The sequence below is a fragment of the Myiozetetes cayanensis genome, unplaced genomic scaffold (genome assembly GCF_022539395.1).
Source record: "Myiozetetes cayanensis isolate MyiCay16 unplaced genomic scaffold, myiCay2020 scf14, whole genome shotgun sequence".
NCBI lineage: Eukaryota > Metazoa > Chordata > Aves > Passeriformes > Tyrannidae > Myiozetetes > Myiozetetes cayanensis.
Window position 1 is genome coordinate 4,456,897 of NW_026087048.1, and position 27,914 is coordinate 4,484,810.

At 49.8% G+C, this 27,914-nt stretch overlaps 2 long non-coding RNA genes across 2 annotated transcripts; both read right to left on the reverse strand.

Moving 5' to 3' along the window:
- Positions 1-657: 657 nt before the first annotated feature.
- On the reverse strand, positions 658-21,845 carry LOC126636676 (uncharacterized). Its single transcript, XR_007628111.1, has 8 exons — positions 20,859-21,845; positions 19,976-20,060; positions 15,904-16,066; positions 14,799-14,960; positions 6,071-6,303; positions 5,581-5,844; positions 2,466-2,594; positions 658-1,442 (listed from the first exon to the last, which is right to left on the reverse strand). It is a non-coding gene; the product is annotated as an uncharacterized LOC126636676 (long non-coding RNA).
- Positions 21,846-21,918: 73 nt separating this feature from the next.
- Positions 21,919-25,403, reverse strand: LOC126636677 (uncharacterized). Its single transcript, XR_007628112.1, has 3 exons — positions 25,323-25,403; positions 24,280-24,378; positions 21,919-23,323 (listed from the first exon to the last, which is right to left on the reverse strand). It is a non-coding gene; the product is annotated as an uncharacterized LOC126636677 (long non-coding RNA).
- Positions 25,404-27,914: the final 2,511 nt, after the last annotated feature.

Below are 27,914 nucleotides of genomic sequence, written 5' to 3' on the forward strand. Positions count from 1 at the left end.
CCCAGCGCGCGCCACGGCGCCTGCGCGCACGCGGGGGCGGGGCCGCCGCCCTCCCCTCAGGGGCACCCTCGCCCTCCGCACCCTCTCCTTGTCAGGCGCTCGGGGCACGAAAGTTCCCGGGTTTTAACGCAATAAATCTGTGTTTTCCCCTCTCCGGGACGGCCCCGGCGTGACTGTTGGACCTGCGTGCGCTTCACGCGTGAAAAAAGGGGAAAGCGAACGGTTCGGCACCAATCCGGGTATCCTCGCTGCGTGCCGAGCCGGAGGATGTGGGAAGCGAGAACTCCCTGCACCGTGAGCTGCTGGGAAGCGCGATCCACTACGACCGAGAAATCCAAATTCGCGCTGAATGTGTAAAAATAACTTGTGGAAACTTGTTTTCTTGGGGGGTAACTTCACTTCTCCGTCTGGGATGTCTCCCCTCCTAAACAACGTGCTTTTCGAGCGTAAATAAACGTGAAGAAAAGGCCAAACATGCTCCGAAAAGGCAAATGAAATGTATTTTCATCCTCCTGGGGGTAATTAGTTTTATACAGCATTTGCCATTCAAATCCCAATCACTGGAATGCCGCATCGTTACCAGCCGGTTCCAGTCCTACTGCCGGATCCTCCTGCTTATGAAGGACACAATAAGAGCTATAAATATACATTCTTCCTTCATTAATCATATGGAGTGTACCCTTATATTTTTCCATCTCAGCTTGTTGCCCACTAAATTATATTTTTACAACGCACACGCTGTCCTTGCTCATTTTATTATTGACTAATTGAATCGTCTCTTTCAGGACATAAATTATGTAGGACCAGTGCTCGAGGTAACCGGGAGATAACCAGACCCCTGGGGCACTGCGGGACACGAAACGAGGGCACATCCCCACAAAAACGTGTTGCAAAATGTTTTAAAACTAGTTTTACGTCATTTGTTCCCCCAAAAATCCAGGCTTTTACACTGGATGTATGACTCCTGCCGAGGAAAGTTTCCCTTGATAACCTCGGTGCGCGCCGTGAGGGTGTCCCTCTTGTTGCAGGCAGCTCTACATTCCCGTGAAATTATCCCTGATCCAGCGGGATTTGCAGATTTGTTTGTGGAGAGGGTTTTCTGCCAGGCAGCGCTGGCACAGCCCCCAGTGCCCCAAACCCAGGTGTGGCTTTGGCCGTGCACGGGGACGCAGGGATGTGCACGGCGAATTAAACGCTGCTATGACTGCAAAGCACCGGCTAGTACAGGTGTCTGAAGCGTTTCTCCTTGTGAAACTTCCTTCATTATTTTATGTTTCTGCCAGGAAACAGGGGGTTTGGCCACTAAAAATGTCCCGGAGCATTTTCACAATGGAATAATTACCTCCTCAGAAGGATGTTTGGGTTTCTCCAGCTTACCCTTGCCGAGTTACGCTGCTATCTGATATGCCACAAGGATTACCAGCAACCAGCTGTAATTTATCCTGAAAATGGAAGCAGTGATTAAAAGGCAGGACTGGTAGTGTAACTGCTATTAAGCTGGTTAGCAATTCCCATCATAAAATCCTACCCTCAGTCGCATTTAATAGGGCCAGAGTAACCGCTGTGCTGAAATTTAAGCATCTGATGTTCGTACCTCAGGTTAAATTATAAAGATTTCCCCTTTTGTTCTTTCTGTCAGGGGTTGTCAAATTTGTAGATGAGAATAGTCACATTGTCAGAGGTGTTCCCTCAAACCCCATCACGAAAACCCTCCTGAAAATCCCACCGGTGCTCTATGGAGGCTTCCCAGTACTTCCATTCCCCCGCAATTCCATCCTCATCACAGCCCAGGGCTATGGGAGTCGGAGCTGGACCTGCACTTCCAGTTCCCTGTTGCTCTGGACCATGCCAAGGCTGCAGATAGGAAGGGCGAGCAGGGAACCTGTCCTTCCAGTCCTCTTGGGAAACATGGAGCAGGAAGCTCCTTGAGTAACACACAGTGGGGACGGGAACTGGATCTGGGACAGGTACGATGGCAGGCAAGGAGGGTCTGGAGAGAGACAGGTTCTCCAGGGCGGTGGAAGGGAACAACAAGCTGGAAGCAAAAGCAGGTCTGCCTGGAGGGAGGAATAAAGCAAAGCTCATAAGGAAGAGTCTGGAAGCGAGGCTGCTGGGAGAAGAATTAAAAACGGAGTGGGAATGGGAGAAAATTTCCAGGAGGAGGAACATGCAGCTTAGGGGCACCCAGAGCTGTCCGTACAGTGTCTGAGGGAGAACTTGCTGGGCGCAGGGATTGGATGGAAAAGCTGCAGTGGGATCAGGGAGGAGAACCCTAAGTTAATTTGGGTGTGGGTTGCAGCAGGGACAAGGGGAAGAGGGAATTCACTAGGAACAGTGATGTAGGAACAGGAGTGACAGAGACTGAGGGAGGGAGGCAGAGCAGAAAGGTGAGAATTTAGGAATGGGAATGAAGATCAATTGGAAAACTGTTGGCAGCAGGTATCTGACACACACTGAGAACATACCTCGTCCCCTTTGAGTGCTGGAGCGTGTGCCAACCACCACATCCCTCATACAGGGAATGTTTCCACACTGCTGATGGCCTGCATCCATGTCAGCACAGGCTTACATTGCTGGGCTATCCAAGGGTATCTCTAGATTGAAAAGAAATGCGTATTTATTAAAACAACAGTAGTCAGGCTGCAAAAGGACACACTCCTCAGTCATCAAACACCGGGATAAAGGCAGCCAGTGCAGAAGGATAAGCCTGGCTCAGACACTGAACCAAGGTCAGGGAACCCAGGCAAGTGCCTCAACAACTTCCACTTAATTTACTGCGAAAATCAGATGTAGGTATGTTCTGCACCCTGTGAGGAACTGTGGGGTGAGCGAGCACAGCACTGCGAGTGGGAAGGGGTGACTGCTGCTCCAGGAAAGGGCTTCAGCCTTGGGAATCCTCTGGGATGCAAAGCACAGTCCTTAAACAGAGCCTGCCCAGCACTGCCCGAATTGTGCTGTCAGCACTGCCCAGGTGCCCGGGCTGACATTTTAAAGTGTGATCTGCAGAAGTGAAGAGCACTTGCAGATAAATCTGCAGCAGCTGAGAATGTATTCAACTTCTGACTGAATTGGATGCTTCACCATGTTCTATTTTCTGACAAAATCAGGCCATTGAGTATTTCTAATTAGATCTCTAAAATGAAAAGATATTTTTTTATTATTCTGTCTGTATGCCCGAGTTCCTCGTCTGTAAAATAAGGGCAACACCAGTTCTCACTCCAGTGTTGGGAAAATGAATTAGAGTTTGTGAAGCACTTGGATACCATAGTGATGAGTCCCATGAAAACGCTCAGGAGGAAATGAATAAATCTGTCTTCAGAACAATATTTGAATAGCGTGCTGTAAATAAAGCACAGGCCATGCAGTGAACAGCGAGGAGAAAATAAAGTTATTGCTTTTTGAGCACAGCCTATTCTGTACAACGAGTGAGGCCGGGAACCTGTTGAAAGAACAGCGTGTGATCTAATCACAATTAAATACTGGATCATAATGCAAATGCACAAAAGGGACAAATTACAGTCGCACAGACCACCTTCATGTTGGTAATTCTAAACTTTTGGATTCTTGAACTGAAAAGAACACCACTGTTAGTCTGCAAAGGTATAATAGATGTGTATAAATGATTTCCTCGCCCTTCAGTAGAAGGAGACAAAATATTTACTTCTTCTACCTCAGTCATTTAAGTGGAAAAAGTATTTCTCTCTTCTTGGAGATATCTCAGCCTTACAGCCCAGATTTGCCAGTGTCATTCACACGCTGGTGATGCACAGATTTGAATCCAGAATTCACCTTCTTTGGCAGTCTGTGCGTGATTGTCAGAGACAGACAGTTCTCCAGAGAGGGATCCAGAGGAGGACCTTCATTTCAGTGATTAAAACGTGTTTTGCTTGGAGGGCTTCCCATTCCAGACCAGCCACCGGTTTTGGTGCAGGGGCAAGGTTATGGAACAACAACTCCCCTGATCTTCCGTGACTCCTCAGTCCCGAGGCTACACTGAGCCTTCCCAACTCCTGCTGAGACTTGGAGCCGCTTCAGAGCGGCTGTAAATTGCACTGGGTTATCTGTGGCCCACAAGAAGGGTGATGGAATTAGGATTCCACTGTTCAGTGCCACTCTGGCTGTGCCTGTTTTTCTCACCGTGATTTCTCTATTGCTTAGCAGGATGTGAGGTGACACTGAGTCGTTACACCAATTTATTGTTATCCAGACAATTTTCCATTACTGGGCATCCTCTAGCAGCTGGTTAAGGCAATTTGGGGCGAAGAAGGGGCTGCAGCACAAATAAAGATGTGGCTCATTAAGTTTAAGACTTAGAGCTATGAGATCCCTTCAGTTTAACCTGCTGTGCTGCCTCCCGTGTGTGAGGCATCAGCTCCATCCACGGACAACTCCTGGCAACAATGACCTGTCCAATTAATCCTGTATAGATCTCCACACTGACTCCAGCACCAGTGCCCAGTGAGGTGTGCTGGCTTTCATCATTCAGTAGGAGCTAGATTTATTTTTTTTCATTTATTTTTCACATTTATTGGACACAGATGTGGTTTTGCAAACTGCTCTGAGGTTAAAAGTCACCCTCCGGACTTTGCCGAGCAAATTCTGGGTTAGCAGGCCATGTGCCAGAAACCCTCCAACCCCAGCACGTACTTCTGTCATTCCTGATGTCAACAGCAATTCCAGCTCCTCGCTGGAGTCAGGGAGGGTCACAAGTAGAGGCAGACCTTCCAATCACTGAGGTGAGCTCCCTGGGAAGTCTGAGAGGAAGATGGAGCTCCCTGAATCCGCTGTTAACGGAGTCTGAAACAGAGCAGGGCACTTGGTGTGAAATGCTTTTAAAGCCTTTGGTTGCTGAGGGAGGGAGCTGCTGAGGTCTAATCCAATGTTTGTTTATTTAGGGATTGCAGAGCTAGATAGAGGGAACCTAGAATCCAAAATGCAGGGTTTACTGGAATCCAGTCCACAGTTTAAAGGAAAAGAATTATCTATTTGTTATTAGGATGTGCATAATGATGTGGGATTAGGCTCTTCTCTCCGGAAGGAGAGGAACCCAAGTAACCCTCAAGGGGAAATCCTGATGTCATTGCAGTCAACGGGATTTTTGCCCTTGATATAAACAGAGTGAGATTCCTCTCTGGAAGCCTGTCCTGGGATGACACTGTGCCACAGGCATTCAGGGCATTTTCAGTGACACTGTGGGTGGTATTTTTCTGGTTTGGTGGTTGTCATTCATGTTGTTCTCAGGTGAGATCGTTACTGGGGACACACTGACCGCTGAGTCTCCATTCTTCTTCCCCACAGGCCGTGCCCACACTTTTCCAGGTGTCCCAATGTCTCCCTGAGCTACTGCAACTCATCTTTGGACTGAAAGACTTTGCACATCCAGCAAGAGGAGACAGATGGTCCATGGCCTCTGCTGCGAACAGGATCAGCCTCCTCTGCAGCTTAGAAACCCCATAAGCCAGGTGAGGATTCCAGGTGGTGTTTATCCCAAAGCATTTCCAACAATCCCACAAGAATGTTAATTACTGACACCAACAATCTTGTTCTCATTCATATAATGGGAGTGCCTAAAGGTCTTACCTGAGGTTGGGTCCTGTTGTATTAGACACCGTAGGATCACACAGGGAAACCAAGTCCTTTCCCCAGACAGGTTTCAGGCCAGGTTATCCTGACAGGAAGTCAGAAGGACAGCAGAACCACAGAAAGGTGGTGTGAGTCACCAGAGGTAGAGCAGCAGGTCCACATTTCACATCTCCTAAGTCTCAGTGCTCTGTGAACACCATCACGTTTTCTCCCGGTGTCTGTGCCAGGAGGGAAGTCTCAGGGAAGTGAGACTGCAGCAGTCTGAGAGAATTCAAAATGGAGAGGAAAACCATGGAGAGGACAAAGGATAAGAAAAAAAAGGAAGAGAATTGATGCTTAGCACAAAAAAACAGTCATTTGCCTCTGGGTTTGGGAAACCAAAGAAACAACCTTAGACCAGCAGCAGAGGATGCCTGGAAAATGCGGAGCCCAGCACACCTTGCAAACCTCAGGACCGACAGCAGCACAGCCCTTTTCTGTGTCTTACCTGAAAGGCCCAGCTGATGGATCAGATGGATCAGATGAGCTGATGGATCACATGGTGGGAATCCTTCACTCCCCTCATTCTCAGCACGTGGCAGTTGCTCCCCATTCCCACACACAGCACCCACTGACAGGAGCCCAAGGCACACTTCCCAGGGGCTACAGAACGCTGTCATCCCTCACCAGCTCTGGCACCCACCAACCATCAGGGGCCTGCTCAGCTGCATTTGGGGACTCCTGGAAATGGAAAGAGAAAGCCACGTTACCTGTGGGAGACACAAATGGATCAGCCAGAGTTAGATGAGCAGGTCCAAGCATAAAGCTTGAGACCAAAGAGATTTGATTGCTGTGTCAACACCTACAACTCCCACAAGTGTCCTTTGCTCTTGGCCTGTATCTCAGAGCACAACTGTGGGTGTTTAAAACTGAATATACAGATAGAATGATTGCAGGAGCCCCTGTTTGAAAAGGGTGGCTGAAGTGTCCCTCTGCTTTGAGTGGCAGAGGCACAGAGCAGTATTAGAACCTTGGGACAGGACAGCAAATGCAAACAAAATTACCTTAGTCCACTAATTGAACAGTTCAAAACCAGTCATTACTATGATGTAGTGAAGACAGGGAGGAGGAGCTGCAGAAGCAGGAAAGAATAAAGACACTGGACAATAGCTTGGGATAGGGACAGAGTTCCTGGAATGATCTTGTTCATGCACTCTCAGACAGCTCTTTAAAGTCAGAGTTTTGGCTCTGCTTCCTTCAACTGGAATTCTCCTCCAAACCTCATCACCCCTTCAAATGCTGTGAAGGAATTTCCTATAAATATAGTGTATTTTTCATGGAAGAAATATCATACTTCATTTTTTACCATGTCATTTGAGAAAGGGACAAACTCAAACAGTTGTAAAATCAAACTTTTCAGAACAAGACCTTGTTTAGATGGGGCTTCCACTCCCCAGCTCATGAGGTGCCCCTGAAGGACCCTGGAGTCCTGGGGACTTTTCTGTCACCACAGGGTCTGTGCCTCCCAAAACCCCTTCCTGCCAGGAAAGATTGTGCTGCAGCAGCTGGGAGTGCTGAGAAAGTCCAGACAAGACCTTGGTGATGTCGCTGTCAGAGCATGGAGGCCTCTTCCCAGAGTGCAACAACAAGGATAGAGCCCTGATTTCCTAAGGAGAGACACGAGCTTTGTTCCCAGCAGTTTCTAGTTGGAAAGCAGAGCTATGCCTTGACTCGTTCTCCATACATTTTGGTTTTAAATCTTCTCTAACCTCTTGCATTTTTTAAGCATCTCCAAAACCAGGGCAAATCAGCCAGCGTTCCTTCCCAGTGCTCAGCAGTCCGACCCCTTACCCCTATCAGTGCAGTCTGACTCTGTCTCAGCTGCAGGACTGAGCAGTGTGGGGACACAGGGACAGTTTGGAGAGCAAGGAACACGTGTTGTGCCGAGGAACGGTGCTGCACTGACAGCTCCAGCACATAAAACATGGGCAGCCTTCTCACCGGTGACGTTTGACTCGCTCAAGCTGCCAATCTGGCACTTCTCACACACATTCATTTGACTTTCTTTTTTTGTTGTTGTTTGCTTAAACATCCCTTCAGGGAAACAGTTCTGGAGAAACACCATAATTCTCCCACCTTTCCGTGCTCCTCCCAGGGGACCGGTGATCAAAGCCAGGAGGGCTCCGATGGGATGTGGGGTGTGAAATGTGGGTGATGGTGAACCCTGGGATCTCCCTGGATCTGCCTGACAGGCACGCCGGGATCTCCACGGCTGCTGCCACACTGGGGTTTTACCACAGAGTTTTACTCCCTTAGTACCTGAAAGGCAGCTTTAGAAATCAAATTACAGTGTGAGTGCTACAGGCTGCAGCCCCTGACTGAGCCCCTAAATCAGACTAATTGAAACAACAAATATGCCTGAACAGCAGCTCCCTAAGAAATGTCCTTACAACACTCTGCTTTCACTCCTGAGGGAGCCTGACGGGACTTATTGACTGCCTGGGATTTCTGCGACTGCCTGTGAAGTTTATTGATTCTAAGAAATATGAAATGTGCTTCAAAGAGCTCAGAATGTGACTCTGTGTCCAAGTGAGACACAAAGGCACTCAGAGATTCCAAATGGAGCAGAGGGATGGGCAGGGAAGGAAAGGCTGTGAGCTCACACCGACAGGGATTGCTGGGGTTGGAACATCACTGCCCCAAAAAGTGCTGATCCACCTCCCCATGACCGGGGACCACCACACTGTGAATGTTGCTCAGGCTGCTCCCCCCTCTACTAACACACGTTTTTGAGGGATGCTCTTAGGAGGATCGAGGGTTGAAATGGCATTTGCTCCTCCCACAGTGGAAGGTACCTGCTGGCAGGGAAATCCCAGAGGAAAACGCTCTCAGGCTATACAGGCAATGGACATTTCTTGCACAAGGAAAGTGCCTTCACATCCCCAAAGGAATCCAGCTAAAAAAGTGCACTACAAAAACCGGAGGCAATTTAGGTGCTCAGAACAACTTTACATTGCTAAAAGTGGGGGATTGGCAGAGAAAGAGGCTCAGGCTATCCGAAGTTATCAGAAGTGCCCTTCATTTCTGAAAGCACAGAAGTGTTGGTGTTCAACAGAAATCAATCTCTCAAAAAGAGAATTCCGTGTTCAAATACCTGCAGCGGGGGCTGAGCAGACACTGAGGTTTATGTCTGTGTCATCAGAACATTTAAATTCCATGAAGCACAGCAATGGCATTTTTCGGCCACGAGCCCTCTGAGGCAGATAACAAATAAGACAGATTTGACAGAGGGAGAAAAGCTTTCTCACAAATCTCCTGTTTTCCCAGTCCCAAATCACTGCAATCTGCCTCTAACCCCTCTCTCAGGCTGATTCCTGCTCCAGGATCTGCTGGGTTTGTCCTTTCAGAGGGGAGTCTGGTGTTTTCCTGCTGACCTCCCACCCACTCCCCAGCAATCAGTAGCACTCAGCTGCTCCTCTGCGGTGTCACTGCAGTGTCCACCACTTCCCAGGCTGCCAGGGCTTTCTGGGAAGCGCTGCCTTTGGACAAGGCACCATAGGGGAAGGCAAGGAATAGTATCGCTGACGCTTCTTTCATGTTTACTGCTACTACTGCTGTCAATGTGTGTTTTCACTCATGGACTATACTTAGCTTAGAAAGAAAGCTGTGAAAAACTACCACTGAAAAACATAACTCAAAACCACTACTGTTCCCTTATTCACTTTTTTGGTTTTTTTCCTTTTAATTGCATCCAATTTCTGGCAAATGCAGCAGCCCATGGGGTGTGGAGCCTCCAGAACCTTCCTGAAGAAGCACCCGCTGTGCACTGGGAGCAGTGGGAACCTGGACATGGAGCAGGACAGATCCCTTACTGTGAGCAATTTCCACACCAGAAAGATGAAGTTGTTCCTGTTCCTAGCTACAGGCAGTTCTGACACATGAAAGGTTTTACTAATTTTCTGTCGAGGCAGGTGAGTGATGCCAACCCTGTTAGATGTGACAAAGCCAAGAAATCTTGCACTTCACCTAAAATTGACACCAAACTGAAGGAAGGCAGGGTTAGATGGGATATTGGAAGGAAATTCTTCTCTGTGAGGGTGGAGAGGCTCTGGCCCAGGTTGCCCAGAGAAGCTGTGGCTGCCCCATCCCTGGAAGTGTCCAAGGCCAGGTTGGATAGGGCTTGGACCAACCTGGGATAGTGGAAGGTGTCCCTGCCCGTGGCAGGGGTGGAACTGTATGAGCTTTAAGGTCCTTTCCAACCCAAAGGGTTCTGAGATTCTATGATTCTGTGATCAAGAACATGGGAATGCCAACACAGCTCCTGTCTGGATTTCGTGGGCCGGAGTGGGTGAGGTGACACTGCAGCAGGAGGGTACAAACCACAACCTGAAAGATAAATGGATATTAATTAATTAAAGTTGAGCACCAACTTATGCACTGCTAGGAACTTAATTAACACTCCACCTAAAGCTTCCTGCAGACCTCTGGAATTGTCAGCTCCTACAGCGGGGACCTTCCCTCTGATCAAAGGGATCCCTTGTTAGATGTATGGGGACACACAGGCAGCAAAAGAGATGGTCTGGGAAGTCAGCAGCACATACAGTTGTGTTGGAAAGTCTTGCTCACATCAGAACACCTTCCCCAGGCACCTGAGCAAGAGGATGTGGATTTAAAAATGAAAAATAGGGAAGGCTGCCCATGGTGCTGAGTAAACCTGAATGGAACACACCCACCTCAAAGCTCATCTCCTACATGGAATTTTTATATGGAGTACGGCTGACACCAGAGGAAGGGGTGAAAAGGCTCCCAGCTCTGTGAAAGATAAGAGGAAATGCAGAACTGACAGCAGTGGACACTCCTGGGTCACCAGAGAAAGGGGAAAAGCACAACCCTTTGTGATTACAGTCAAACAAAAATAAATATGTTGGAAAAGAACACTTTCTATTTCCTGCAAGCAGCAAAGTTTGGGGGGAAATGGCCTATGCCAAATATTTCTCTCTGCTGGAGGCACCAGCGGGGCTCTGACAGGCACGCTGGAAAACAAACCATACGTTTGTGCATATCCCACAGCCCCCATGGGAAACATCATTCCTCAGGCTGCTGTTGGGGCTATGTTTGGCACTTGAACTGTTCCAGGGCCTTTGATGGCCCAGGATCTGTGTATCTGATGTTTTGTTCTGAGGGTAAAGAGCAGAAGCACATGACCAGAAGCTCTGATCAGCTATTGAAAGGCCCAGACCTGCAGAGCTCAACCAACACAAGTCCTTTGTAATGGAAATGCCATACCTAGGCATGAAATTAGGAAAGCAAGGAGTGCAAGCACATTACAAGAAGATTGAAGTCACCTCTGGAATTCCTGCCCCAGCAGAAAAGGATGCAAAGTTAAGATACCTCTGAGTAGTGAACTGTCGACCCGATTTAGCTGCCCAAGCAATCAATGACGGATCTTTAGGAGTGTTCAGCAGCCCTAACACACAGATCTTCCCAGGAAAACTGAAAGGAGCTAATTAATAGCCCCAGATAAACAGGATGAAATGCAAAGCTGGACATAGATCTTTACAGACCAGTGCTGACTGTGCTGAATTCTCTCCTTGCACTCCCACTGCTGACCCCAGTGAGGCAGAAAGATTAATCTTGTACAAAAAGCTTTTGCTTTAGACTTTTTGTAAAGCTTTTGTAGGCTGTCTGCTCGAGTGTTTCCCCTGGTTGCAATTAGAGGTAGTTTAGTCTTTGCTGACAGCCTTAGCTGGGTGTAGTTTTGCTCTCTCCTGTCCCCTTCCAGAGGAGCCTGAAGTAACACCTCTCTATCCTTACTCCTGTGACTGCTAGGAAGAGAATTCCCTAATAAACCGGACTGTTTACACTCCAGATTGACTCTGTTCATGCCAGTGGGGCAGCCCTGTTTGCAGTGCAGGTTGGAACCCTCTGGTGCCCCAAACTCCAGCGAGGCAATGATGCTACTCAGAGTCAACACCCAAATCCCTGGGCAGGAGACACTGAAGAGTCGTGCGAATCCTCTTCGTTCTCAGGAGGTGCAGGGCAAGGACCCTCACAGGAGCTTTAGGAGGAGTTTCAAGGCTGGCCTTGGACATGGGAGATGCTTCCTGGGTAACGTACCAGGAGGGGTCATTTGGCCTCTTCTAGAAAAGGTAGAAAGATGTGACTTTGCTTTGAGGACTGCACTGCACTCACAGGGCATCCACCAGCACACGTGGGCAGTGGAAGAAGGTACTGCCCTCCTCCACCAGACCAAGGTCATTTTGATCCAGCTGTTTTAGGGAGAAGCACCAGTCTTGCCAGCAGGAAAGGTCTGTCTGAGAGGACATCCCCTGGAGTGCCTTTGAGAAGGCAGAGGAAGAAGTTTAAACACTCAGAATTGAGAGTGTGCCCTGCAGAGGAGACTCCTGCAGCAGGGAAAGGTGAGAGCAGGTTTTTCAGGATTATGGCTTTGGACTAAGGAGACTAAATTTTGTGTAAATTTTACTCCAGATGTCTGCTTGGATCCAGCCTTAAGTCTCCCTGTTTCTTCCAGTGGAGAGCAGCAATACTTCCGTGGTGTTTCAGTGTCACTTTTAAACAAGTGATCCCTCTTCAGGACCCAGGGTAGAAAGTAAGACAAAAAAAAGCTTCTATTTTGTAACTAAAAGGTTAGAGAGAACATCAGATAACAGGGGCAGTCTGAGGGCAGAAAATCACAGAATCCCACACTGGTTTGGGTTGGAAGGGACCCTACAGCTCATCCTGTTCCATGTCCTGGACACCTTCCCCTATCCCAGGTTGCTCCAAGCCCTGTCCAACCCAGCCTTGGACACTTCCAGGGATGGGGCAGCCACAGCTTCTCTGGGCAACCTGGGCCAGGGCCTCCCCACCCTCACAGGGAAGGATTTCTCCCCAATATCCCATCTAACCCTGGGATTCAGGGACACATAATGTGCTTGAGAAAGGTGACTTTCAGGCTCCAGGGCTGCAGCTGAGCTTGGCCCTGCTCAGCTCCTTGAGCGAGGAGCAATCTTGGCTCCAGGAGGTGCCTTCCTTTATGGAAGCTAAAGGTCATTAAAACCTTCCAGAGAACAAGCATGAGATCCAGCCAACATTCCCCCTTCTCCCAGCTCTCACTTCCTAACACAGCCCCTTTGCTGAGGAGGAGGAGCAGGGCTGTGCTTGGCCTGATTTGGAAGGGAGACATGAACCCCCCTGGCTGGGATCTGGCATTATCCAGCTGCACCTCAGTCTTCCCTGACCCATCCTTCTACTGACCCAGAAACCCTGGAAAACAAATAATATTTGGAGTTGTCGGGTCATTCATCTACACAAAAATCTATCAGTGGTGTGCTTAAGGATATTACCAGAGAAACCAGGAATGTTCTTGGGATTGGAGACCAGTGGGCAGAACATTTTTTGCAGGCCCACACAAAAACTGTTGGGTTGTCCCAAGCCAATGTCACGTCCCAGAAGGACATCAGAGTCAGCACTTTCACTGCTGAAATTACCAGCAACCAAGACAAATACATTAAATATTAGTGGGAATATTGAGAAATAACAAAAACTAGTCCAGAAACCACAGTGGTATGTGCTCGAGGGACATGCCCAGGCACGTGTGTGCAGCCTGGCCAAGGGACCCATGGTCATCCAAGATCCCAGCTCACGAGCTACATCCAGTCCCTGAAACCTTCCACTACCCTGAATTCCTCCTGTAAAAAGGGACTCTCATGGACCATTTTAAAGCTCTAACAGCTTCATTTTGGTTTGAGCTCAGCTTGTCTCCTGGACTGGCAGGTATTTGGGAAGCTGCAAAGATTGTGAGATCATTCTGGGAGAGAAGACTGTCCCCTCCAGCCATCCCCCCACACTCTGTGCCCACAAACCTGCCTTCAGGACTCATGGTCCACCCTGCAGCCTGGAGGCTGAAAGATGAGCATGGCTTGGAAAGGGCAAGTTGGAACTTCTGGAAACTTGAAATGCTCATGGAACTTGAGGAAGGGAGAGAGCACGAGCACTGCCCCTTGTCCAAAGGCTGCACACCAAGCCCCCAACCACTTCTTATTCCAGCCCTCAGGAACTCAGTGCAGTCAGCACTGGGATTTAATTGCTGCTGGAAAAGGAGGAAACTCCTATTTGCCTGCACAAAGATTGAGAATTTTCTTCCTCTACTCCAGTGGAAGTTTAATCCAACCTGTGTCCAATGGCCTGGTCACCACTGGCTCAGCCAAGCACGAATCCAGCGGAGTGAGCTGGGTGTTGGGAAGAGACCTGGGCTGGACCTGTGCTCACACAACTTCATTTAGATCTTTCCTGATGGGAGAAATTGAGAACCAAAGACATTCCCACCAAACCTACTCATCCAGTTACTGGAGCACTTTGTGATACGGATCAGCTTTCCCAGGACAGAGCAGGAGTGTGCAGACACTGCACTTTTGGGAAGCATCAAGAGCCAGACACAGGAGCTTTGTGGCTTTTGTTCCTTGGTTCTGACTTGCTCTGACTCCTCACCTGCTCAGCATTAACACCCCGTGGTGCAGTTGTGTTTGACATCCCTGTAACAAATCCTGATTTATACGGCCCCGCAAATCCCTCCTCCTTTGTGTGGCCTTGGGAGCAGCGAGACAGGAATGCTGAAAGGGAACTCATTTGAATCACTCACTACCAAAGGAGCAGACACCTTCAAAGAGCCTTACCTTTGTGAATCAAAGTTCACCCTTCCCAAATAATCAGGGTTTTTTAATGGAATGGTGCTTTTGGAGGTCAGCAGAAGAAGACAAATACTCCAGTGAGCAGACTGATAAACCCAGGAGAAAGCATGACTGAGATTCACAGAGCTACAGAATAAAGGAGAGGAAGGATCCAAAGAAAAACCCCATGTGCTACATTCATCACTCAGTCATTCACTTACAAGGATTTGGGCAGCTGTCCAGTGAAGGGAGTTCACACTCCCTGTTTCATGGTGTCTCTGATGCTTTTCCACATGGCAATGCAGCAGATGAGCCATGCTCCTTTCTACACCCATTCCCTGCAGGAAATCTGCAAACCATCATCATCATTGATGCTCACTAATTTAGGACCCATGTCATAACATTCTGTGCCTCCAAAGCACGGCCACTACTTAATGCCCTGCTTGCTTTAGGAATGTGGTTTTCCTTTGGTCCGATGGGAACACCACGATTATGAGCTGCATGTGCCAGAGAGGCAGGGCTGGGTGGGGAAGGAGAAGGGAGGCTTCAGCTCAGCAATGATAGTACCTATTTTTGGCTCCCGGAGCCAAGCTGTGCTGCTCCCACTCTGTTCTGATGCTCCAACACGTGTCACTCGAGATGTCACCAATCCCCGGCAGTCACGACAGTCTGGGGTGCTGGGATTCAGCGTTGTGGGGGAGGAAAGACAAGCAGCAATTTTTCTGAAGCCTGTGGCAGGAACAAACAGTATCGTGGTGACTGTTATTTGAATGTCAATATTTAGAGGAGGTTGTTTTTCAGTCCATTACAACACGGGATTTGTACCTGGCTCTCCCTTCCATGGGGCTGCAGCAGGACATCCCCTCCTCTGGAGCATGGGGATGTTTTAAGACCATGGGCAACCATGGTGATGTTTTAAGATCTGGTTAAACACACTGCAGGACCAAATGGCCTCTGGCTGCACTGCCTGGGACATATAAAGTACAAACTACAGTGTAGCTGGAGTGAATTCCCACCCCAAGTCTTTACAGAACTGCAGTGCTTCCTGGGGGCTGCACAGTGTTTTCACAGCTCTCCAAGAGCAGCAGTCCCCAATTCCCCTAAGTGACAACTTAATCACATCCCAAAACCCTCAGACAGCACAAGCCAAAGTCACTGCTTGCATCCCCTGCTGTAGGTACCCCCAGCCCCCTCTCCATGGCTCTGCTGCAGAGACAGCCCAAATCCTCTCTTGAAACTCAACACTCAACCTGAGCACCAGTGCCAAAGGGGCTCCCCACAACCAGGCCACTTTCTCCCTCCTGCCCCCAGCAGCCTGTTCCTGCCTGGCACCATCCCCTCAGTCCTGCTCAGACAGCACTCAGGGGGAAGATGAGACAAAGCTGTGGCTGCCCCATCTCTGGAAGTGTCCAAGGCCAGGCTGGATGGGGCTTGGAGCAACCTGGGATAGTGGAAGGTGTCCCTTCCAACCCAAACTATTCTGATTCCAAATCCAGTGGCATCCAAGGGAAGACAAGGCAGAGGGTGAGAAGCAGCAGCTCCCCTTGGCACTGCTGCCAGAACACAGCCCAGCTTGGGCATCTCTGATGGGCAGCACCAGCGCAGCCGGAGCCAGGCCGGCACTCTGGGAAAGCAGGGAACCACAAGCCAGTCCAGTGGCTCTGCTGCTCACCTACTACAGGAACAGCTTCTCTTTCTTCAGCTGCTTTCCTTCACTATGTTCTCGTTCAGCAGCCCGTGCTGTCAAGGGGTTGGAAACACAGAAAAGCTTCTCCAAACACAAAGCACTTATCTTTAGAAATGGAGCAGTGAGAGGAAATGACACCATGTAGACACTGTGAAAAGAAAGGGTTCACTACATTTAAAAAAAAAAAAAAAAGTTACATTCTTGATCAAGGAACAAACCAGTCTGAATAGTCACAATCACATTTTGCAGCCACATAACTCCTATTGTCTTTTTCTCTCCCAGACATCTGAAGATGAACATCTGAATCCTTCATGTGAGAATCTCTTAGACCAGCTTGAACTGAGAGAAAATACTCAGCCGAGTACTGACTTGAAAAGATGGAGTGAGTTGAGAACTGAGTTACTGACCCCTGATTTCGGACAGGGGCTGGCACAGCTCAGCTCCCCCCTCAGGGCCAGCCCCATCCTGGCTCCTGCCAGCCGTGCACAGCCCCTGGGTCCTGCAGCTCCGTCCTTTGAAACAAAGGTTGCTGAAGGAGCACAGCACTATTTTATTTAATCACTGTGGAGTTTGGGTATCCACAGGAAAAAAATCCTGGAAGCAAAGTGTATTTTCATGATCAGTGAGCACAGAGTGGTATAAAATGTCTGCTCTGCTTCTTTCCACTCCAGCCTTTGCCTTTGAAGTCATGGTAACAGCTTTTGGATCCGAAACCTCTGATGAGACTCCTTGATTTATTAGGTAAAACATCTGGAAAAAATGAGGACTTGTGGCAGTGTAAATCCTCCAGGAGCAGAGAGAGATCTCATCTGAGCAGCACTCCTGTCAAAAAGCAGGGAAACCTGAGCCCTGGCCACTGGCTTAAGGATGCTCCGAGGCTGCAAAGCCCAGAACGGGCCCATTCACGTTTGCCCCAGCTGTGAGCAGAGGAACGTCCATCATCCAACAGCCCTCGGAGCTGGGACCACGCCAGGGCTCTGGAATGGTTTGGATGTCAGCAGCAATCCTGCCCTTGGCATCAGGAAGGAGTTCCTGTTGTAAATCAGGGCACACTGGGAGCACTATGGGATGTAAGTACCTGCCTCCCACCCGCAGAGACACAGGGAGCAGCCAAGCCCCACACACAGAGTGGGTGGAGAGGGGTTGGGGTGACTTTACCGCCCCCAGTTGTAACAGGAATGTTGGGGTGACTTTTCCATCCTCCAGGTACAACAGGAATGTTGGCTCCAGTGGAAGAAGAAAACCACCAGCCTTGGGTAGGGCTGGTTTGGAAATAATGAACCCTGTGCAGGTGACAAACAAGGAGACAGGCATTTTATGGAGCATATTCCTTCTTTCATTTGGAATCAGCCTGAGGTAAGGCAAAGAGAAGAGGGGAGACAGGGAGCAGCAGAGCAGCCTGGTGTGCTTTGGAGTTCCTGCTTAGCTCCTCCGTGGAACCCGCGTGATGGGAAAATGTGTGTGAGCACCGTGTGTGCCTCCGTGCAAGGTGTTTGTTGGGTGAGGGCAAAGGCAGAGACACCAGAGGCACTTGACTCAGAATTATTTACTCTCTGCCTCCCCCACACAACAACCCGTGTTCCAAATTTCAGCGCTGACGCTCTGGGGAAAATCCCCGGGAACCATCCTATGACAGTTTTTTTCCCATCTAAATCCCCCTCCCAGCAATTTGGATAACACAGTTCAAAGCCCAGCCCTGGTGCCAATGTGCCTTTCGGAGGGGGCACAGGACAGGGGGGGAAGGGGGAGTTTGGGGAGGATTTTTTTAATCAGATAAATTATTGCTGGGAAAGCAGCCACTTCTCTCCATTCAATTTGTACTCTGTGGGGAATCCATCTAATACCCCTGCTCCGAGTGAGAAGCAGGACCAGCGAGATGCTGCATCCAACCAGGAGGAAGGCAAAAGGTGGGATGGAGTGCAGGGAACGAACAAACAACGGGAGGAAGGGGCTCTGGGAAAGCCTGTGGAGAAGCAGGAAAGCCAAGGGGATGTGTGTGCACCTCAGACAAGGGGGAGGGAGGAAAGAGGTTTGCTTGTTCTGCTGGCAAATTGGAGCAGGCTCAGCGTGGGATGGGATGAGATGGGATGGGATGGGATGGGATGGGATGGGATGGGATGGGATGGGATGGGATGGGATGGGATGGGATGGGATGGGATGGGATGGGATGGGATGGGATGGGATGGGATGGAGTGGAATGAGATGAGATGGGATAGGATGGGATGCAGTGGGATGGGATGGGATGGGATGGGATGGGATGGGATGGGATGGGATGGGATGGGATGGGATGGGATGGGATGGGATGGGATGGGATGGGATGCAGTGGGGTGGGATGGGATGAGATGACTTGGAGCCACAAGGAGCTTTTCCCCTGTGGGGAGGTGAGGCAGTTCCAGGCAGGATGGAGAATCCCTCTGGGCACTGCTGGAGTTTGCAAAATGAGTTTAATGATTTCACAGCATTCCGCAGTGGAACTGGGAATGTGCCAGGTCACCACTGCAGCTGGAACTGGTGGAGGCTTTGCTGGATGGTGGAGAGAAACCAAGGACTGGCCCAGCGATGGCTCCCAGCACACGGGGTTCCAGCCATGCAGAATGTCTAGACACACCTTTCATCCCAGTGTGTGTTCCCTGCTCCCCACAGGCTCTGCTGGCTGAGGCTGCATCTCCACATGGGAGGTGCTGCATCCCAGGGAGCTCCTTGTCCAAACAGGGACACAGCTGTGGTGGGGAGTGGAAACTTCCCTCAGAGGAGGGAAATGATTTTCCTGAGCCCTCGGAGCAAGTCAGGGACCAAACCCGGCCCAGAACCCACTGCCCCGTGCGGGACTTGTTCTCTTTCATGTGCTCACACTGATTTAGTCCAGAGGCTTCCCACTCCAGCACTTCCCATGACTATAAATGCACACGGAGTTTGGAGAGAATTACAGGGTAATGGCACCTGAATGGGTGTCGTGGTGCACTTTCCTGGCCTTTTATTCTTCTTTATAACAAAGAATTAAAAGCTTTAGTGGGAGAGCTGGCAGTAAGCTCAGGAGACGGGGAGACTTCTGAGGATGATTTCCCAGATTCTGGGAGTGACTACACTACAAATTATGGTGGAAAATAAAGGAACTGACTCAGCAGGAGGCAAAAGGGAACAAGTGGAAGAGTAACTCTGCTCTGGAAAGCTGTGAGGAGAATACAACACAAAGCAGAAAAGAGAAATAGGGCCAAAAAAAGAAATCAGATGTTATTTCAGAGAGATTCCTTCTGACAGCCTGACTGTCCCGAAACTGCTGAGTGAGGGAATTGGGCCTTACACAGAGCCCAGGGATTTTTGGCCCAAAACAAACAAAAGAGATGCTTTTAATCAGAGCTCATTTTCATCTGCCATGCAGGCCACAGGCTCTCACCAGTCCCCCACTGTCTCCCAATCTAAGCAGTGCGAAAGTCTCATTCCTGACATTACACCTTCCTTTCCCAGGCAAAATTAATGCTTGAAGCAACACTGATCTGAACACATAATTAAACCCCCTCTAGCCCACCTACCATATAAACTCATTTCCAGACTCCAATTAACCTCTGAGGTTATTACTTGGGATAAGAGATCTCCCTAGAAATGCCAGACCTGCTCGTGTCAGGACGCAGTGAGCCCACTTGTTCTGCAAGTGTCAGGTTATGGGGATCACCTTAACCTTGGATCCTTGTCCAGCTGAGAGAGCCTCGGGAATAAAATTCATAACTTTTTGGCATTTTCTCCCTTTCTAAGAAATGGAGAAAGTGTTATCTCTTCCTCTCATAATTTTTCCTTGTATTTTGAGTCCCCAGACATACATACTTTGTTAAAGCACTGCCTATTTCAGAGGCTTTATCCGGGACTGGATGAACTCCAGTGATAGGTATCCGAGCTGCTTTGTGCATTTAGTTGTCCCTAAATGTCTATTTTGGAATCTGTTCCAGATTCTAATCATTTTACATTAAGACTCAAGGACTCAGTAACCTCTCCTCTCCCAATCTCAAAAAAAAAAAAAAAAAAATAGAAACACCAACCCTTCAACCCTGGATCAAGCACAAACCTCTCCAAAATCCCAGCGTGGAGCCATCATTCATCGGTCTCTGTTCGCCTTGACTCCTGCACTCCACAGGATCTGCAGAGTCTCCCTGTCCAGGAAAAGAACACACATGACATGAATCAGGACCTTTTCTTGACAGAGCAAGGTGGAGGGGCTGCTCTTGGCCAGCAGCTTCACATTCAAGTGCTGTTGAAGCCTCTCCAACATTTCTGGAGCCTGGCTGGGCTGTGGGAGTTCTGGGCTGCTCTGCTCCTCCACACTGGTTATCATCCTTCATTTCTTCTACACCTGACACCACGTGGTCTCTAGAAATCCCTCTGGGCTCAATAAACTCTGGAATTCAGCCTCCTTACTCTGCCTTTTTCTCCCACCAGTGGGGACTCTACTCTGGGTTTCTTTTTCCTCCATCCAGCTGCAAACTTCGGGGTGACTCGTGGGAATTTTCCATCAGAGAAGTTACTCCCAACTCGGACTGACTGACAGGTTCAGAAGGGATTCAAAGGGAGGGAAGAATGGCAGGAAAACCTTAGGATACCTTCATAGAAACCAAGACTAGTGCAAAAGGGCTGCTAAGAAATCTTGTTTCATCACCCACAAATTCCCTGATGCTGGAAAACGTCCCCTGCTTTCCTGTCTTCTCCAATTTGCTGCAAGTTCCAACACGAGCAGGTCGTGCTGGGAAGGGCTGACTGTGCCAGAACGTGAGGGCCGCTCTTCCCGCCCTCCCCTCCCCTCCCCTCCCCACATCCACACACTGCAGCCCAGACAATGGAAACTGCTCCGTGTTTACCAACCATCCTGCTCCTCCCCGCTCCAACAGGGCCTCTGTGGCACAGCCACAGCTCTGCTGTTTACAAGCCCATCTGCTGCTGTTGCTTCCCCTCACCTGCAGCTCCAGCGCTCCGCTCGGGATATCGCTCGCCTGTCGTGGTGGGAACTGCAAGGAGCAGCCGAGGATTTCGGGTGGTAGGTGAGCAGCAGGAAGAGAGGAATACAAATCTGTTCTCGTCTAAAGACCCTAAAAATAATAATAATAAAAGAAAAAAGAACCAGGTGGAAGAGGAAATTCCAAAAAGCCAACGATGTTTTCAGCTGCACAGTCATTCCAAGGACAGTTTTCTCTTATATTTTTACAAGACTTTGAACCTTTAAAACCAGAAGGGAAAAAGCACAAGCATTCCAATGGCTGTTTCCCTGAAATTACCCTGATCCCTCTGGTCTCTGCAGTTTAAGGTCTCTACAGGAGCTACAAGACTCCACTTTGCCCAAACCTGTGCTGCTGCTGAGAGCTCTCCACACAGTTTAACTCAAGGCTACGTTTTTCCAGGAGTCAGGGAGGACCCTTGGGAGTCAGAAAGAGATTGGGAATGCTTGTGTGCCCTGAGGGCTTCAGTGGGGTGCCCAGAGACTGCCCCGCAACCCAGAGCTGCTGCCCTCACAGCCTGGGCCTGCAAGGGCTGCCAGAGGCACTGAGGGGGCTTCTCTCTCCGGAGGCTGATGGATTCAAAACACTCTCTGTATCCCAGCTCTTTGCCAGCCAGCCAAGCACAGTGTGCAACATGTCTGGGCAGGCTGCAGACACTGCCAGGCTCCTGCCAGGCAGCTGCACGATGGGAAGCAGACAGGTTGTGGATCACGGATATGGTGTGGCTGGAGTGGGAAGTGGGAACCCCACGGCTCCGTCAGGCCCCAGCCCTGCACTGCTGTGTCCAGGTCCTGCCTGCTCCCAGCTGCAGCCTCCCAGTGCAGTGCTGGTGCCTGGCTGGGGAGAGAAAATAGTTATTGCTGTTTCTGGGCCCTTCTCAAAGTCAGTGAAAATCAGAAGAGCCCAAAGAGCTGAACTGCCCCAACCACGAAACATCGGTGGCCAAAGTGTCTTTGCTCCCTCCCGTTCTGCCCCTCACACCTGGAGTTGTTATTTCAGCCAAGAAGTGGCTAAAGGAGCAGCAGCAGCATTTGGAATGGTCTCTGCTGTGCCAAGGGCTCTGGGAGGGCCAGCCTGGCCAGAGATCCCTGCCATTCCATGTGGGAGCACAGATGGGGCATGTTACAAAAACAAACACCCACAGAAACCTCACCCTCTGTGTGTGGACTCCTGATGGAGCAGGAAGAACTGGAGTGTGGAGAGGATGGATTCTCAGGGAGGAAAAGCCCTCCACATGTTCCTTCCACCTCTGCCCATGGATCACAGTGGATCTCCTGCACCAGTTCTCAGCCAGGAATGTGCCCAGTTTAGGGAGGAACGTGCTGTCCCACTTGGCAGCTCCCTGGCCCTGCCCTGCCAGCTCAGCACAACTGCACAGATCCCATCCCAAGTCTGGAGGCTGTTGGGATGAGAGGCTGCAGCTCCTGGGAGGGGAGGGGAGGAGTGGCTGAGGCACCCACTGTGGCCAAGGCGGTTGCTCTGCCACAAAAACCCAGGATAACATTCCCTTGCCTCTGCAACACCAGTGTCCCTTCCCCAAATGGTGTGTGGGTTGGGACTGCCTCTTTTTGAGGCCTTCATGGTGCAGAGTGAGAGCTGAAGATCCCAGAGCTGCTCAGAGGTCAGTGCTGGTTCAGCTTCCTCAGCCCCAGCAGGACTCAGGTAAACTCCCTGATTCCCAGACACTCACACTGGAGCCAGCAAGGTGCTGGGATGTCCTGAAAACAGAATGCTCAGTGGGTGAGGGGAGAAAGACCAAAATTAGACTTTGCAAAAAGTTCCAGCTTCGTTCGCTCCCAGGAATGGTTCTGTTTCAGCTGAACTGTTCCTCGGAGTAGCCGTGTCTCAGCCCAGCGCTGCAGCTCTGGGGGCCTGGAGCAGGACCTGTGAGCACACATGCTCCTCATTAATGCTAATCCAGGAGCAGCGAGGATCCGAGAGCAGAACCTTGGAGAGGATTAAGTCCACAGACACCGCCTCACGGGGCTGGGATGCAGGGAGGGATCCAACCTGAACCTCCTCCAAAACACGCACTCAGAGCTGGTTACTCTGGTTTGGACCCGACTCTGGCAAGATGGAAAGAGCTCAGGGAGATGGTGAAAGAGAGGAAAAGGAAGAAAGGAAAACAGTTTGTTCTCTCAGCCCCCCAAAAAGCAGCGTTTCACCGCTGGGGCTCTCAGTGTGCACAACAAACTTGTCTCCCTTCCCTCGCTCCCGCTTACATTGTTCACTTTCCTGCAAATTGTTTCCACATTCTGTATAAATAACCCCGGTGCCAGCGAGGGGGAGGGGGAGCGTGGGGAAGGGGTGGGAGGAAATCCAATGGCTTTGTTACTCTGGAGGAGAAGGTGGAGGATGGTGAGGAGCTTTGGAGCTGCAGCCTCGGCAGACGGAGCTGAGAGTTGCCATCGAGCTTGTGTTCAGACCTGGAGGAAGAAGAGTAAACAAGGGGGAGATTATATATAATTACAGACAATCATGTTGCCGGGGATAAACAGGAATCAAAAGCATGGAGGCACTGGAGTCTGGCACATCCCCAAGCACAGAACAGAAGCCAGCGAGAGGCAACGCGGCTGCAACGCGCTTCCCTTCGGGCCTGGTTTCACTTAGCTCAGGGCTGGGGTTTTTTTTCCTCTCTTTTTGGCTGGAGGCATTCCCCCATAAAGAGAGGAGCCCATCCAATGGGAAACAGAAGCCAAACTGAAGTCAGCAGAATCCTTGTCTGCGACATTAATAGATTATTACCCTGTGAGAAACGTCAGAAACATTTGGAAAAGATACAGCCCGCTGAGGTCAGCAGGAACAACAACAACAGGAATTTCTGAACAAAAATGGCTTTAGAAACTCCAGAGGCTGTGCTGGAGTGTCCAAAGGCAGTTCCTCCTTTGCAGAGTGTAGAGGGGGAGCTCCAGCTTCGGGTGGCACTTGGGCCCTGCTCATGGCTCCCGAGGATCCGAGGTTTGCAAAGGGGCACAGAGGGGAAACGAGGAACAAACAAAGCCAAGGAGCACAAGAGAAATAAAGGCAGATGGCCCATAAGGGCTGTGCTGTGGCTTTTTAAAGGAGGACTTGGGAGGATTTAAAAAAGAGAAATTAAAAGCACCTCCTTCATCCTTCTTTTCCCCCCCTTGAAGGCTCTGGAGAGTTACAGGCAGGGAACAAAGGACAGCAACCTCGGCCGGTGACAGAAGGAGGGTTGTTCAGCAAGGCACTGCACAGAGCTCTTTCCCAGGCACTGCTTGAAATCCAAACAGCTTCCAGCCCACTGAATGCTTAAGCCATTTTCCTGATCTCTCAGCTGTTCTTCATTGAGAACACAAGCAGGTACTTCAAAGCAAGAACGCAGAGAGGAAAAATAAACATATAATAGGAATATCCAAACCTGTGTTTAGAATCTGTGTAACAGCAAGGGAAGCAGGGTATGCACACAGGCTCCTCCACCTTCTACCTCTCAGTACAGGTGCTCTAAGTGTCCTTTCCCCTAAGGAAAGAAAAGGCATTTTTAAAGGGAAATTATATTTACTCCATGAGAACAGTGTCACAGTTTGGTGAATGATATCACCTGGCTACCTTGGTTAATAGTACTTGGTGTATTTTCTATGAATTCCTCATTGTGGGCATTCTTCCTCTGGGATTTCTTATGCTGACAAGCCCTTCATCAGAAGGGGTACCTGTGTGTGCACATGCATGTGCATAAGTGCAAGATCTCTCTACTGACCATGTAGAAACTGTTCAGGTATCACAGATGAAGTTGGTCTAAGCATAAAACATCTCAAAATGGATGGAAGTAGATCAGAAAGAACAGAGGGAAAGAACTAGAAAATACAGGAATGGGTTAAAAAAAGCCATTTGGGGTCCAATCCTTATCTGCTCTAAATTCACATGGAGCCTGTGAGGTAATATTTAAGCCATCGACTCCCACGCCAAGTTACAACAGCTCCTTCCAAACATCCCGGACAGTGCAGAGAACCAAGAATAAAAACAAGATAACACAGCGATAGCAGAAATAAGCCGAGCGTGTCCTCTGACCACGTGCCCATGAGCCACGCGGGGCACACACAGTGTCAGCAGTTGAGCAACACGGTGAGAGAGTAGATCTGGACAGATTAGATCCACTTCACTTTCTCTTTCATTTATACCTGACCAAGAAGGGGGAAGGAGACAGAGCTCTCGTCCCGCCGCTCTGTCAAAAATGAAATGAGGTTACTGCTCTCCTGCAAGTGCCGATGAACATCAATCACAAAATCCTCATCAAGGCACAAAACACAGTCCCTCGGTGTTATTAGACAGCAAGAATTAGAAGTTTATCAAGCTGGAAAGAGCAGATCCTCGAGGGAGAATGGATTTCATAAGCAAGCAGCAAATCCTTCTCCAGGCACCTCAGTGCGACTTGCGAGGCAGCGAGAAAATGAGAAGAGCTCCTACCTAAAGAGAAACACACAGTGAGTGCTCCCAGCAGGCATCTTAGGAAAGGCCCTCGGCGGGATAGAGTGTCAATCCTTCCTCGCCTCTTCCTGCTTTCCTGAAGCAAAGGGGGAAAAAAGACAGGGAGAACAAAACGGAGAATGATATTTGCGTTGCTGCTTATTTTTGCCCTGCAAAAAAAAAATCTTTGTTGCTGGAGGAAAGGTTTCTACTGGTTTGTCACAAAACCTCTGCAGTTGGGTATGTCAGATATGGTTTAGGACAGGCTGGAGGCAGGAATATCAGCCTGACACATCACACAGAGGTGCATCCTCAGAGCTCTCCAAGGACCCAGCGCTGGAACAGCTGCTGCTGAAGGTCAGCAGAGGCAAAAGCCAACTGCATTTCACTCTGGGAATCCCAGTTTGGATACTGGAACCTGGCCATGGGGAATGAAAATATGACTGAAGCATTTCTTTATTCCAAGCCTTCCTGGCTGCCTCGGAGCACTGGCCTGCGAGTCCCACTTCTGGAACCTCCAACGGCAGAGGGACGCAGAGTAATGAGGGGTTTGCCCCAGCTCCTCGCTGGTGGTGCTGGAAATCCTTCTATTCCCAGTCCTAGAGACCACTGTCATGCTCTAAAATGTCCAAGTGCACGGACAGAGAGGGGGCACTTCCCACAGCTGGGACCACTGGCTATGGGAGACTTGTGGATGAGCTGCACCATCGGGGCCCTCTCCAAGTCCCCATCTCCTGCTTAGAGCTCAGGAGGCAGATGTTTAAAACTGCCACCCAGAAAACGTGCTTCCCTGTCACTGTTCACATGCTGACACCCCTTACACAGCCACTTTGGAAATAAACATTTCCATTTTTATGAAATAAGCCACGGCATCGAGGGGCAGGGGTGAGCACAGCCCTCCAGGCCAGAGCTGCTGGGCACAGGCACCTTCCAATGTGCTGCTGGAATGAAGGCAGCAGGGGAACACAACGTTTTGCTTAATGAAAAAAAGCCCTGCTTTGAGCTTCTGAAGGGTTATTATAAGCTGTGGTGTGATGGAACTTGAGACATAAGTCTCTTTATATTTAATAAAACATGTTATCGATCTTTTCCTGCAGAGAAACTTCAATGAACACCTTTTTTTTTTTTGTTTAAATCTTTTGTTGCGGATATTGATTATTCACTGAAAATCCAGGCCCCAAAGATGTGACCAAATGATTTGACAAAAAAAGCCCTCTGATTTCTGCACCAAAGCAGACATTTCCAAACGGGGACAACCCTTTTGCTGTGCAGGATCACAGCGCTGATGGTGAGTTTATAATTAGCCCATACAAATGCATATGCAAATGTACATAACTGCATTTCAGAGGAAACTACTCAGCCCCTAAAGCAAAAATGCAGCTACAATGGGAGCCAGAGAAATGCAGCAAGCATTCTGATCTTAGCAGATCATTAAAGCAGATTAATCAAAGTTAATTTATTACCAAGGCTCCCACAACAGCCCACTTGAAGGGCTGTGACATCCAAGCCACGTCTGCTGAGGAGGCACCACTCCCTATGCTATCAAATCGCCTTCTCACACAGCAGATCCACCAGCCAATGGCTCAAACACCTGTGCTTTTATACCTGATGCAACATGAAGGTGCCATCGATTAAAAGACGTATTTATGCTTCTTTAAAACGCCAGATCCCCTCCTGCATCCTGGCTGTACTGCAGGTCTGATGGGATTTATTCTCCGAGCTGGAGGGGGTGGTGAAGCAGATCAGAAGGCGGCGATTGAGACGCACGTGAGACAGAAGGAGGCAAAGAGAGAGAAAGGAAGGAGGAAAGATCAATTAAGGATCTGATCCCGGTGAGCAAACAAGCCCAAATATGTCCTTAAAGTTCCCACCGTCGGCCCAGAGGCGTTAGCAATGGCACGGGGAGGGACGCGGGGCTCTGTGGCAGCAGCCCAGCTCCTGTTCCAGGGCCGGGGCACAAATCCCCAGATTACAATAAGGCAGCTTGAAGGTGACAGATTCCATTGTTGAAGGTGATAAAATTCCACGTGCGCGCTGCAAAACAAGGGCTGGAGCTCAGCCCGCGGACAGGGAGGCAGCGCCCCGGGCAGCGCGGTGGGAGGGTTCTCCTGCTCTCCTGGCCCTGGAAATCACTGGAGACGCGCCCGGGTGCCCGAGGTGGGTGACAGGTTTGCTCTTGCCTGCCAGGGGAGCCGCTGCCTGCCAACAGAGCCTCTGTGTTCCCACCCGTGCCGTGCCGGAGAGCGGCGATTCCCGGGAAGGGGGTAACACAGCACAGGGCACACAGGGCAGGACAGGTGAGGGACAGCCAGGCAGGATCCTGCAGGATGCACGAGAGGAAATTGGTCACTACCTTCCTTCTCCTGCTCATGTTTGGTTTAACTGCTCTCCCCCAGCTCCCTCAGATCTCCTGTGGGGGAGTCACACCAGCACGGGCCCATCATGAACGAGGTGTCCCAAAAGTTTCAGGCTTTGTTTTCCAAAATAACCCCCAAGGCTGTTAAACAGAGAAAACACCCCTTGAGCAAAAGCCTGACCTTCACTGTCCTTCACTCTTTGTGCCCGCTGGGCTGCAGAGGCTCTGTGGAAGGG